Raw genomic sequence first — 14,961 nt, 5'->3', positions numbered from 1 at the left:
AATTGATTTCAGCATCATCGACAAAAGCAATTTTTTATGTGCACTGTAGGATGAAAGCCTCCTGAAGCGATTTCCAATTACTCCTGCCTTGCGGTTGGGGAATTCCAAGTTAAGCCTACCAATGCCCCATTTCATTACCCCAACTTGTTTTCTACCGTCCTCGACTGCACTTCTGTTCGCCTTGCAGCCGTTCTGTAACTATAATGGTGCACCGGTTATGTACAGTACTGAATAAGTGGCCTGCCCAGCTCAATTGGTTTCTCATGTTTGCTCTCTAATTCATACAACTATTTTCCTGTTTTTTAATGTTCCCCCGGACGTTTTCGTTTTCATCGCTCCTTCTTTTGATTTCACCTACTCTAATAGTTTACTGCTAACTTCAAAGTAAGCGTCATATCTTAGTACGGGTAGAATGCAATGATTGTACAATTTTCAACGACAGCAGTAGGCTATCAGTCATGATTTGGAAACGTCTACAATAAATTTTTATTCTTTTGTAGATTTCATTCTCACGATCAGGGTCCCTGTGAGTAAACGGCCTAGATAAATGTACCCCTGCCTTGTTTGTGGAGATTGACTGGCGGTCATAAATTCTTCATCTCTTGCCGGACTATAGCGTATTACCTTTACCTTACCCTTTCTCGGTTAAGGTACTCAATTATTTGTTGCACTTTGTCCCCATAGTTGCTGAGTTAAGCTTTAGCCTTGTTTACAAGAAGTGCTTTAAATTCTGCGCCTTCTATGATTTTCTTCATTCTTATTCTCTTGCACATTTAACTGCAACAAGATTCACCCACTAGACATGGTCCCCATGTGAGCGGGAGAACGTTTCTTATTAGCTTTTTATTGTTTTTTGCTTGCTGTTCCAGCTAAATTGTCTTACATCGATTATGTTTGAGCGTAGTGATGTCCACAGTTATAGATATAGTAACTATACCACGTCTCTTTGCAGCTCTATCAAAATATGCGAATAATATTTTGTCCGCTTAGTAATCTTTTTTCAGTGTCCAGATGCTGCAAAATCAATGCTGACTACCGACTACGCTATCACATGCTTTAAAATACAAGAAACAACTCTGACGCACGTGCTTTAGCATGGTAAGGTCGTTGACAGATGTAATGCCATATTAGCATTTCATGATCTACTTGGTTGGAGACCTTCATGGAATGTCACTGCCAACGTACACGCTTAAATAGTAGCTAGGGATACTGACATTTTGAAGGCAATGCATACTTCTGCCTGTGCTGTTACAAAGGTATCTGGCTTTTCATAGTGCCGGTTGGTACCTCTACATAGCGAATTCAGAAGTTTTTGAAGCTTCACCACGTGAATTAGATGAATGTGATGGTGCAATGCGCTTGAATATCAACACGTAGCATAATTCCTATTTTACTTAATTGCTCGTCGAACCACACTAGAACATTTATTCACTGAATAAGGATGGCGATGTGGGCGACTTGGTTTAGGTCCATGGTGTAAACCCATAGACCTAAAGCATTTATCCTCTCATTTTTATTGATCGCACTTTTGGATATGAGCATGCAGCAAGTTCATAGTATCCAAGCTCCATCATGCTTTTTCACGATCCACCGTAAATGTCAAAAATTGATTTAAAATACTTGCTAGACGCTCAACCTCCGCCCTTAAGAGTACAACGCAATATCATTTAAGATTACAACGCGATAGCACTTCAAAGTAAAACGCTTCCCGGCAACTGCAGCTTATGGAACCGTAATCTATACCGGGAAACGTTTGCAACTAACGCTTTGCACGAAGGCGAACTTTCCGTTTATATTATTGCGATAGCCATTAGACAGTTTTAGTACTGTGGTAGGTTCCGTACGCAACGGCGTTGCGTACGTACGATCGCTACGTTCTGCAAAGTGCGCATGTGCAGAACGCTACACGAATGGTACGTGATGCGTACGCGGCTTCTGCGTACGGACGTATCCGATTCTTGCGTGCGTACGTGGGGAACCTTAGGCGCTGCTCTCGTGGTTCTTGTATGTTCGGGAGAGCGCGAGACAAAAGAGTTTCGCAATATGGCGGACTCAAGGGCGACCACCCGAAGGCTGTACTTTTCAATGGCCTACGATTTGGCTTTGCTGCGTGAAGTGAACGCGCAAAAGCCATTCCTAGATTCTCGACGGTGGGAATGCATAGAAAAAAAACTACAAACTTTGTTTTTGAAAAAGTGTTCAGTGTGCGCTGTTTGCGCGAAAGGCTTGAGCTCCTGTTGGCGCAGTTTGTCGTAAATTGTCGTGGAAGCCTCCAGAAAGCGAGTACTCTGTTTCTGTTCTTCTCGATATGATTCGTGTATTACACCCGCATTAAATGTGGAGTTTTTTAAAGACCTAAATAAGGTTAGACGCAGCGTGACGGCGCGCACACGTTGCATTGCGTTGCCGAGATCAACAGCATATATAGTTCGACCGATGGGTGGACGCATTGGTGGGCGCAGCCAACGCGCAGAGACGTCCACGGCGTCTAACAACACTCGCCCGCTTACGTATGGGCAGGCGTTTCCCATTACTAACAGCCTTTACGTGACACGTGCTCCTACGTTCCGCAAAGCGCTTGCGTGCTGCGTACGTATCGTCATGGCGCAGTACTAAAGCTGTCTGTATTATATGGACACTCCAGGCGCATTTCTGCCGTCGGCTTCACCGCCTCCGTGAGGATCAGTATGAGTAGAAGCTTGTCAGCGTGAGCCAGCGAGCGCGGTTCAATCTCGCGTGCGCGAGCGAAGAACGCGTCCCTGATGCGTATACTGAGAACATATCACGTACGCGCCGGGGAATCAGAGCTGCGCGCCTATTGGCCCTCGCCACAGGCCACTTCCGCTGGCGTGGCGACACCCAGGGACGCGGCCTCCGACGGTGGTGGTGGTGGTGGTAGAAATATTTTATTCAAGAAGTTAATAAGAGAGTTGCCTGCAAGATTTAAGTTTGTTTACGCTCCGGCGGTGGGCTGCCGCCACGATGAACGCGATACAGCGGTGGACACCGAGGCCCATTTGGTGATAGCAGCACGCATCGCCTGCATTGTGGTGTATCCGAGACACGTGAAGCAACTTGAAATGCTTCAAGAAACGCCTGTGCAATGTTGCGCAAGGGTGGTGTCCAGGCCTCTCACAATGCCATGTCCCGCTGCCGAAAGCCGTGTCGCTACATTTTCAACGACGCTGAAAAAAGCATTCATGCGGAAAGTGGACACGTACCATATCAAAATGGAAGAAGATGGCCGCGGCATGGTCATGAAGCCATGTGCTGAGGCCACAGCTATAACGACGACACTAAGTTTTTGTTGCAGTTGAGAGTGCATATTTCCGAGAACGCTAGTGCGATCAGGTAAGACTTAACGCCGCATACGTTACGCGGAGCACGCACTTGTCCAAAAGAATCATACCTACTATATCGCCTATTCTTCCACATCTGTAACATTTGCGAAGTATGTTTGTCCGCTAAGTAACTATTTTGATAGCTATTATATTTACACTGCAGGCACATTTCTGCAGTCGCTGTGAGGTTCCGAATGAGTGTAATCTTGTGAGGGTGAGCCAGCGAACGCTGTTCAATCTCGCATGCGCGAGCGAGGAACGCGGCTCGGATGCGTGACCTCTTCTGTGGCGCGCGAGGCAGGGGCGTGAGGTAAGGGAGGAGGGGCGTTCTTTTCAGGCGGCTGCTACTGTGCATCGATGTGCTTCTCGCACACCGCTTCGTACCAACACCCTCAGAGGGTGTTGTTCGTACGGAGGGGAGAAAAACGCGGCGCCTCCCACGGCGTTGACACGGGAGTCGCGGACGCAGTAGTAGACGCCTTTTGTGGAAGCCGTCGGGGCGCGTTGCCAGCGCTCGTGTGTCTTGAAAGCAGTGTGCCAGGTGGCTAAAGTGCGGGCCGGCGCGGTCCTCACGTTCAAAGCGGTCTGCGATGTTTGCGGAGTCCGCGGAGTGCCGGTAGCTTCGTACGCGCTGTGCTTTTGATGTTGAAGTGACAGAGGCATGGAGCTCAGTTGGCTCGCCGTTGCCACGGCGATTCCTAATTCCGGCGTTCTCGCAGGCAGTTTTCGCTGTGAGCCAGCGATGTATGTTCTTGTTTACCTCTGCGCACGTGACGCCGTGCTGCTTAAAGTAGTTAAAACACGTTGACGAGTTAGCTGATTTTGAATCCATGACAGAATGCCTAAGCGCGACTGAACAAGGACGTACAAGGAAGCAGACACACAAAGGCAGCGCTGTCTGGGTGTGCCGGTTTCTTTCAACGTCCTCGTTGAGCCACGCCGACACATCCCATCATTGGTCATTTAATTAGTAAGTGAATTTTTACAAGTTTGTACGGCCGATAAAACTACTATCCTAACTCAGTACAGCTATCCACTAATTTGCTATCGCAATCGGTGCTTCGCCTTTTGGGTGGTGCTGCAAATTCTTTCCAGGCTCATGGTAAAGTTTGCGCCAGCAGATCTCACCACCGGAGTGTACGCCGAAGAGTTATCACGCCATATAAAGAGAGATTAAAGACAGACTAAATAATGAAAAATGATTGATAGGGACAATTAGTGAATGATAACATGATATTATAGATTGGTAGAGGGTAATAATGACTAGTAATGACTAATAATGACTACTCATTACTTGCAATGACTACTAATGACTCGGGAGTGACCAATATGTCTAACGATGGCTCGTAATGACCACACTTGATTACAAATGACTAGAAATGTCTAGTAATAACTAAGATGGCTACTAATGACTACGAAATGACCAATATGTCTAATGACAACTTTTAACGACTGCAATTGATTACAAACGACTGCAAATGCTTAATAATGACCAGTAGGGACTAATAATGACTTAAATGACTTGTAATGACTACTCCTCACTATGACACGACCAACATGCCTAACGACGGCTTGTAATGACCACTATTGATTACAAATGACTAAAAATGCTTAGTAATGAGCAATAATGACCACTAACGAATGAAATGACTTGTAATGACTAGTAATGACTATGAAATGACCAAGATGTCTAACAACAACTTGTAGCGACTACAATTGAATAGAAAAGATTAAAGATGCTTAGTTGTGACGGGTAAAGACTAATAATGAGTGAAACGACTTGTATTGACTTCTAATGACTGCGATATGGCCAGCATGCCTAACGACGGCTTGTAATTACCAGTATTGCTAAAAAAGACTAAAACTGCTTAGTAATGAGCATCAATGACGAAAACACAGGAGAGAAAGAGAAGAGCTAAAGAGAAGGAGGGGAATGATCAGAGGACGACGAGTAGGCTTTCGCCGTTCACCTGTTAGGAGAGATATTAAGAAACCCTGTAATTTTTATTTCCGTATGCTGACGGCCGTCTACACCGTCAGATGCTTGAAAATACAAGCAAATTACTCTGACACTTGTCCATTAGCTTGATGACGTCTCTGATAGACGTAGGAACACCAGCTGAGCATTTTATGACGTACTTAGTTTGAGAGCTTTATGGAAAGTAGCTCAATGCGCGCACGATTTAGACATTACTAGCCAGGTATGCTGACATTTTGAATGTGATGCATGCTCCAGCGTATGCTGGGCCTGTGGAGTCTCTTTATTCAGAATGCCGGATGGTACCTCGACATTGCGAATTCGACAATTTTTTGAGGCTTCACCAAGTTAATCGAATGGATGCAGGGGTGCAATGTACTAAGATATCACAGGGTGATATAATTCTAATTTTTTTGTATAGCGTGTAGAAAAACCGAAAAACATTTGCTCTAAATCATCTTTATTTAGAGCCCGCATAGATGTGAACATCTAACACGATTATCCTGTCCCTGCTCCATCATGCCTTTTACCAGCCACCATTTATGTAAGAAAAGTGATGCCAAAGGCTACCTCTGCGCACTTGGTATTCGAGCTTACTATACTGCAGTATGAGAGACCCTAAAATCGTCAGTCTATCTCAAGCTGAAGATTATTGAAGCAACCACATGAACGATTATTTGGTATTGATGGACTGTGGGAATCGATGGCAGGCAAAAACTTTTACAGCCATCTGGCTATCTACCACTGTTTACAGTTCCGCCAAGCGTTACGAGGTGGACGAACGCGTGTGTAAAGGCAATCAGATTTGTTTTTGTGATGCGGTTATTCAGACGATAGTTTTCGAAATAAGCTATTTTCAAAAATAGAGCTTTCTCACTTAGCGTTGCCATGCTGTGCACTGCTACCTTTGTCTAGTCTTCACGGGCCCCAGCTTCTGACACAACCATAGAATTTTCAATTTACCCCTTTCAGTGACGATGCCTCCATATGGAGACGTGATTTTCTTTTTCGGTTTTTAGATCGAAAAGCGATAAAATCACGCTGCACACTAGTGCGAGTAATGTTCGAGAAACGAAGAAACGCAATGAGCACCATTTGATATGAAGCGGTGAAACAGTAGTGAAGAAAAAGATGTTCCGAGAAGGACTCAACGTTTTACGGTAGCTCAGCTGAGTCGCTGTTGAAATTGCTATGTCACCGCAGGCTAGATCGGTCAGAACAGTTAAAAACCCATGTTTTATCTAAAGAAAGAGCTGTGTATAATGAAAAAGGGTTACTCAATACTGAGGATACTATTATTAAATGGTTTTGACCCTGTTTTGTTACGCGTCTCCGTACGGAGGCACCGTTATTTCAGCTTTCCTTACCGACCGCGCGGGCGACTCTTACGCACCAAGCGAAAATTTAAAACTACCGACGCTTTTATGAAATTTTCGCGCCATCTACTTCACTGACAAAGAAATAAATTGGTATTTTTGAGTATTAAAATGGTATGTTTTAGTATTCTTCGTACGTAAGGGTTGCAACAATTTTTAAATATTGTAACGAAAATCACCGTAAGCACTATTTGACGGTGAAGAGGGTAGACGCTCTCACTGCCAGACCATCAAGCGAATGACGTCGGTGCTGCAATTATGTCGCGTCCTCGAATGGCTGTCTGGATATCAGTGACTCCTAGTTCGGTGCCAGATCAATAGAACTTCATTCCAGCGAAGAAGACGCAGAGAAACAGCCCTGAGTGTTGTTTTTGTATTTGGAAATTGAATCTGTATGGCGGTTTAGCATTCTTTTAATGTCAGTCCCCAATAACCAATTTCAAGTCACCGTCCTTGCTCTAAACGTGCTGCGATCATTTTTGTGTGACGTAGGATCCAAAGGACTACAGGCCTCAGCAACTCCAGTCGCTGTTTCTGCGGCGGTGCAAGTATGTGAAGTGTGTGGTGAAAGCCATTGGAGTGCTCTTGGAAGTGCGATGTCTTCCTTTGGATCTCAGTTCAGAAGGGATATTTCTTCTAATGTCACAAACGGTGAACCCGATCATGGTGCAACCCTCGTACGATCGTGTATAAATAATTTCCCTCCTTTCTGTAATCTGCTAAAGCATACGCGCGAGAAAAAAAAAAAAACTTAGTATAGAATGAGGGACGATGTTTGCATATGAGGACGCGACCGAATTTCTCTAATATTTTCCTAAAGAGGTGAATTTTTTATTCACACCCTGAATACATAAAATGTCAACGCCGGCAAGTTGCAAGTTTGTTTACCTGCGGAAATCCTAATACGTGTATGAAGGGGATAGCTAGCATCCAGACCAAGCACAGTCGTTGTCGGTAACTCCATTGAATTACCAAACGAAGGCACTTCATGCTCTGCCCTATCGTTATCGTTTACTAACATACGTAGCCTTTTGCGCAAACGCACAAATATTTATTCGTGCCTAGATAACGGCTTCCGCGATGTTTTATACTTACTTAAACACGAGTGTATCGGAATATTTAGGATGTTAAAGTCTTACTTGAAGCTTTATTTCTATGAATACATGTACTTAGCGAACTTGCCACTTCTATTCTGCCAACACCGTGTTCATGACGCGCTGGAACGTTGCAGGCGCCGAGCACAGTACGAATTATGTGACCTTGAACTCGTAGAGACCATCTGGCCTGATGAAGGTGGTCGTTTCGCGATCCCTCACGTCGACTTTGATTTGCCAGTAGCCAGATCTGAGACCCATCGACGGCAAGTATGTAGTGTTGCAGAGCCGATCGAATGCGTCGTGTATCCGTGGTGCGGGGTATGGCTGGAGAATGTCGTTGAGCAAAGAATATCGTCATGAAGGTAACATAGGCATGCTTACCGCGTGTAGCCTGGAATGAGCGAATCAATCATGCGCTCAAATGTAGCTGGCGCATTGCATAGACTGAGTGACTTACGTTTTAATTTGTATAACCCGTCAAGTGTTACAAATGCGGTCTTCTCGCGGTCTATACGATTAATGTAAACCTGCCAATAGCCCCCGCGCAGGTCGGTGAACGAGAAATAGATATGAATGGTTGCTCTCGTTTCTAATGGCGGTTGTCTCAACTATATTCTTGTCACGTCTTCATTTGCGAAAATTTATTCAAATAGCTTATTTCCTAGAAGACAATGTACGTATTTCGCAACAGCAACGCTACGTTGCCAGACCAAAGCGCTCAGACCAGCCCTCTGTGGGTTTTTAATGTGCAGATCTACACTGTAAAGTGGTAGCGCGCTTGAATAATGAAAGCATAATGTCAAGAACATAGCACACAACAATCCAGATAGGATACCGTACTAGCCGTGATGAAACAATTGTCAAAAAGCCTTGCTATATATCACCTCTGCAATATCTACCTTGATTTTAACTCACAAAAACAGGCTTTCTAACGACGAGTAACTCACGGTATAACGTCGAATTTTTTCACTTTTTCACATAAACGATCGGCAGTAACACGAGGTTTTAACTCTGCGGTTTAGATTCTATCACCACCCTTTCCTTCATTAACTGCTTCTCCAAAATTATGTTACTCTGATGTTACTCCGTAGCATTCTTATTCCTGCAGTATGAGGCACCACTATCACACTACGTTCATAAATACATCTTCAAAGCTGCGCCTGCGATTCACCGCACCGCTCCAACCCCAGGAAGAACGCTCTTGCAGTAAAGAAATGGGACTCGAATAGCTGCAATGTGCCTGAAACCTGCTATACCGCAATCATGTCCATTTGCATGACTTCGACGTGCCATGCGAAGCAACTGGCACATCGTTCTCACAAGGACTGAAGTATGAATCGTGCCATGTGTTTTCCAAGTTACCACTATAAGTAAAACGCGATATTGTCACTCCTGGACCACGGGACCTGCAGGGAACCTACGTAAACAATATTTCTTTGAAATATGCGTAGAGATTATGGCAATGTGATCAGTTCACTGTGCACACAGGAGCAGTGAAGGTTGGGCTAATTAGGGAACTTTCATACAGCACAAACAGCACTAAAGCAGACGATAACTAAGTAAAGGCACGCACACAGTGCTCCTATGGTTACATCTTTAGTGCATGTCTGCTCTAGCTCTTTTTATTAACATGAACCATGCGTGAATTGAATTATATTGTACTGTTTTTCACATTGAAAAGGAGTAATGGTTTCTAAGCATCCACTCTGTAGTGTGAGTGTGTGCATGATAGTTAAGCAGTCGTAATCATGTGCTAGTGTATGTGTATAATGGCAGAGGCTTAATGATCATACAATTCCGGCACCAAATAGCATAAATAAGGTCGTGAGGCCTGATTTATCTAGTGGTGAAGGATGGTATGCTTTTAAGCATAATTATATTTACTATTGGCAAAATGTCCCAAAAATTAGCACGTTTGTCACGGTATTCTTTTCTCCAGTTGTTCGATATATCTTGCAGGAGTTCTCACATATATTGAAGCACGGTCGACACTATCGAACATCGTGTTCCCAAAGAAAATACTATCTATTGCATAGCCACTAAACAGCTACTATCTCTTGCAGGATAAAAATGAATGTTTATTTGACAATAAAAATATCTCATAACTGCTTCTATATCTAACCTAGTTGTTGCAAGTGCTACCCAGTAGTTTGGAGAGTCGTACCGACTCTGCGGTTGCCGTCTGCGATTGCGCCCAAGCAACAAAACCAACGACATGTGCTGTAGCATGGCCGTACACACGCGATCGGGCTTCCAACTGATTCCATATTGTCTATTTTCTCCGCATTTACAGGGTAGCGAAATCGGTACCATGCAGCGGACAGCCATCTAAAACGAAAACGTAAGAGTCCTCCATCTTAGATAATTCAAGACAAATATTATAGAAGGTAGCACTCTGCTCGGTTGCGGCTTCTGGTGCTTCTCCGCGACTGAGGCGTGCTGCATACTGAGTGCGGACAGATCACAGCAGTCTCTCCTGTGCCAAGAGTCACGTTCAAGGATGGCTCCGAGTTTTCAGGAACAGACGGATGTGTATCTCACACATTTGTTGGACGGCTATCGATGTCTGGTGTTGTAGGGCGTTCAAGCTCCATCGGCCCGGAGTTGGCGCCGAGAGTTGGCGCGGAGGCCAGTGATAAGAACGTCATCAAAATATGCTGTAACATGCGGCAGTCCTTGAAGAAGGTTCTCCATTTCATTTTGAAACGAGGCTGGTGCCGATGAAACGCCAAAAAGAAAACGTGTATATGGAAATGGCACCATATGTGTAGAAATAGTAACATGCTTCTAAGAGTTTTCATCCAAAACTATTTGCTGGTAGGCATCCCTCAAATGCAGTTTGGTTAACTTTTCAACCTCTCACAGGTGGCCTAAAGATTCTCAATTCTCTGAATTGAGTACTTTTTCAACGTGGCCACTGTATTAAGAATAATCTTGAAATCTCAGCAAATTCGGACACGGCAAGCTTTTTATACTATTTATACAAGTACCTGCAGCACCACAAGGGCATTATTGCAGGGGAGGGGGGGGGGACAATTGGACGAAAATGAACATGTGACAAAAATTTAAAACAGCCAAGCAGAGGTGGTAAAAGTAACAAAATACATAACATCGATGAGTCCTCTCGACGGCAAAACGGTCTGCAGTGAACTGTGGTGCAAAAATTAAAACAGAAATGGAAAGGGTACACTATCGCATGAAGCGCAATGCCAGCCAAATGATATAAAGCAAACGAGATGATATTAAACTACGGCAGGTTGGGTGACAATAAAGACAGAAACTCTCAACACGTTTTACATTCACCAATGCCCTTGGGAAGCCTATTCCAATGAGCGGAAGCATGCGTAAAAAATGAATTACCGTAGACATGAGTACGACAGTGAATTTCAAGAGCTTTCAGCTCGTGATCACATCGTTTAGACATGAAGTGGGGAGGGGAAATGCACAAGTTCTTATTTATTCCTATGAGATCAGTGTAAATACGGAAAAAAAGTGTTAATTTTGCAGTTAATCGGCGGTGTGCAAGTTTTTTCCAACAAAGGTCCTCTTTAACTAATGTAATAGTGCTACGGAAGTTATAATTACAAGAAACAAATCTTGCAGCGCGGTTTTGGACGCGTTCAAGCTTTTCTATAAGTTTAGAACGTTGAGGGTCCCATACCTGGCCAGCGTATTCGAGTACCGGACGAACATTTGCTATGTAAAGCAGTTGTCTTACTTTCTGGGGGGGCTTTATAAAAGTTACGTCTAACAAGGTTTAGCATACGAGGTGATTTTAAGGTTAAGTATTCAGTATGTCTGTTCCATGTTAAAGTGTCTGAAAAATAGACCCCGAGGTATTTGTAATGTTGGACCTTTTCAAGAAGTAGTCCATCCAATTTATACACTGATCTCACAAGAAAGCGTTTACGGGTGATGACACAAGTTGACTTTTAGCACTGTTCAAAGACATGCCCCACTTATTGCACCAAGCATGAATTTTGTTTGGTACATTCTGGAAACTACTAACATCGCAATCACTTTAATGGCACAATCATTCGCATATAACGTCACTTTGCATTCTAGATTGCGGACAATGTCGTTTATAAAGACTAAAGATATCAAAGGCCCCAAAACAGACCCTTGGGGCACGCCAGAGCTTACGGTGACAGGTGTTGATTTAGTGCCGTTTATTAAAACATGCTGTGTTCGCCCAGATGAGTAATTTCTAATCCAATCTACTGCTGCAGGGTGTATACCGAGACAAGATATTTTATGTAAAAGCAATGCATGAGAAACGATGCCAAAGCTTTCCGGAAATCCAAAAATATGCAGTCTACCTGAAATCCAAGGTCAAAAGAATAAAAGAGATCATGGGAGGACTCTACCAGTTGAGTCGTACATGACACGCCAAGCCTGAATCGATGTTGAACATTCGAAAAGAAATTATTGCTTTTAAGGTGTTTCATAACAGCACTGTATATAATGTGTTCTGTTGTTTTGCAACATACACATGTTAGAGAAATAGGCATGTAGTTTTCTAGTACACTTCTGGGGCCGTTTACCAAGGCCGTTTGGGCCTTCTCAGCCACTTCAACAATAGGCGCAGCCCAAGCTGAAGAGAGAACAGATTCGAGAAAGCCATTGCACTTTAGGCGCTGAAGCTCTTGTGACGCATCATCCTCCAAGGCAAAGGGCAAGGGACGTGGCTTGAAAAACCTCAGTACTGCATCTGGAGGGACTTGAAATGTGGCGTTTTGGAACTTGAAAGTCCCAAGACTCTGTTCAAATACCTTAGGAAATGCTTGAAGAACGTCGTTAACAACAGAGGCATCATGAACACATGTTCGCCGACAGCAATGTCAATGCCCACTTCTTGCATCTAATTGTGACTTAGCAGTGTTGGTGAACCTTCCCCAGTCAGGAACAACGGTAGGACAGCTTTTCTGTTGTCGAGCTATGCTGTGCCATCTGCTTTGCCTCCATCTTATGTGAGCTCGATCTAGTAACTGGGCAGGAGTACATCCGATGGCGTGACAGTTACCAACGGTTGTAGCTCCGGAAGGCGTTCTTTGCAATGACAGAAACGCTCGCATCGGTGTCAAGCTCTATACGAAGCGGCCTGCAGCAAACGCTGACGGTCGCGATGAAGCGCGCCGAAGGTGCGACGGTGTTGACTCGCCACATGTTAAACACATCGGCAGGAGCATTATTGTCAACAGCGTTGACTCGGTGCAAAGTTTTGCGAGCTGTAGGCGCGGAAAGGTGTACTTTTCTCGGCTTGCCGCTCCGCGATCAAACGCCTTTTTCTTCACGTTGCACACTTGAGCAATGTCTGCCTGCTTCCGGCAGTAGTTATCCGTAGCACCAATGTGCTTGCACTCGGTCGCGAGGTGTTCTTCCACGCAGCGGTGGCATGAGACACTGCCCTTTGAAGCCACAACCTTATGCATAAGGAAGGAACTTCTGCTGCAAATGGCTATCTCACCTGCATCTTTCTTCGCAGCTTCCGTGGCAAGCGCAGTTTTCGCGGCGGCTTTGTACGTAAGGTCTGCTTTCTGGAGTAGCCTCGCATCACAGCTGTATCAGTGATGCTGCACACGATACGGTGCTTCAACATATTGACAAAGTGAGTTACAAAGTTGTAATTTTCGAGAGACCTTTGAGTGAGGCCATTAAGTTACTGATGGACTCGCCCTCCACGTGAACGCGAGTGTTGAACCTAGAACGCTGAACGACAGCACACGGCTTTGGGCAGTACTGTTCACCGATACGGAATGAATTTCTTCCAAGATTTTGACTTGCGACTGGGCGGGTTTAACGAGATCTCACAAGAGAGCATACGTATTCTGCACACGGAAACTAAAGAAGGCTGACTTCTTTTTGCTACTGCGATATTACTGGCGATGAAGAAAGCTTCAATGCGTTCAACGTAGCAAGGTCACACATCTCCTTCTCCTCCATCGAATGCTTCGAGGTTGCCGAACATCGGCACGAAGAAGTTCTGTTGCGTCGAATTCACTAGACGAACGACGAACTCATGCGCGTGCAAGTGGGCGCGCAAGGACGACGCACTTGAAGGATGACGCACTTGAAGAAACGTGAATGAGAAATATGAATATTTTTCCCTCGTCGCCACTTGTTACATGTGCAGCCGAGCAGTTCCGAAAAGTGGACCGACTGTGCGGTCACCGTAAACAGTTACGCCCCAGGAACAAAAACCGACTATATGTACTGCAGCAGGACCGTAGACGGGATATCGCGTTTGCAAATGATCCCATGTTGTTTATTTTCTCCACCTTTACAGGATGGCGCAAGTGGCTCCATGCGATGGAAAGCCATCAAAACCGAAACCGTAACACTAGTAAACATGCGAAATGCTACAGTAGCCTGGCATTATATCATTGTACGCATATGTGACGCGTCGTTCTCGCTTCTTTTCCGGCGTGCCCAGCGTATTCCCGCGGCGGAAGAGAACAGTCTGGAGAAAGGCAATTTTAGAGTTTATTTTTTGCTTGTTACCATTACCGATTTAGCGCAACGTTTAAGTACGGCTATAGAACGCAGGTGTAAGGCTATTTTTTCTGACAATGTGGCTATCAGACAACATTTGTCACACTGGGACAACGTTTACACAACGTTGCGTATTGATTAGGCACGCTGCGGCTTACAAAACAGCACTTGAATAATCACGATACCTTTTCTTGCTACAACACATTACTGCATCTTTAACGAGGCATCATATAAAACTTGAACAGTCAGTATTTGATTAAAACGATATTATTTGACAAAAATCGGTAGGATTTTACACCCCTGTAACCCATGAAGGCGAAAGCCTGCTGCAAACCTCGCCCTGCCCTAACTAATCCGATCGGAGGCGTCAGCCTTCTTGCTTAGGCATAACGAACTGCCGTCTGAAGTAAACGTATTGCGCTGTAGGTCAATTTCCTCAACGACACATGCGAGTGCCTGATGCAAGATCTAAAGGTTCTTTCTTCCCTTTGTTTTTTTTTCTTTATTTGTTCTTTGCGTCGTTGTTTCTTTCGTTCTTTAATTCATTCTTTCTTTTTTATCGTTTGTTCTCTCACATTCAGGCATTGCACCTTTGCTTGATTACGGTATTATGAGCCATTGCTGATGTTATTTCCTTTCTTTATTTCCTTCGTTCTTCTTTTTCTTTAGTATCTTCA

This window comes from Dermacentor andersoni, chromosome 3, assembly GCF_023375885.2.
Source record: "Dermacentor andersoni chromosome 3, qqDerAnde1_hic_scaffold, whole genome shotgun sequence".
Classification (NCBI taxonomy): Eukaryota; Metazoa; Arthropoda; class Arachnida; order Ixodida; family Ixodidae; genus Dermacentor; species Dermacentor andersoni.
The sequence above is the reverse complement of the archived record's forward strand: the minus strand, read 5'-3'. Positions refer to the sequence as shown.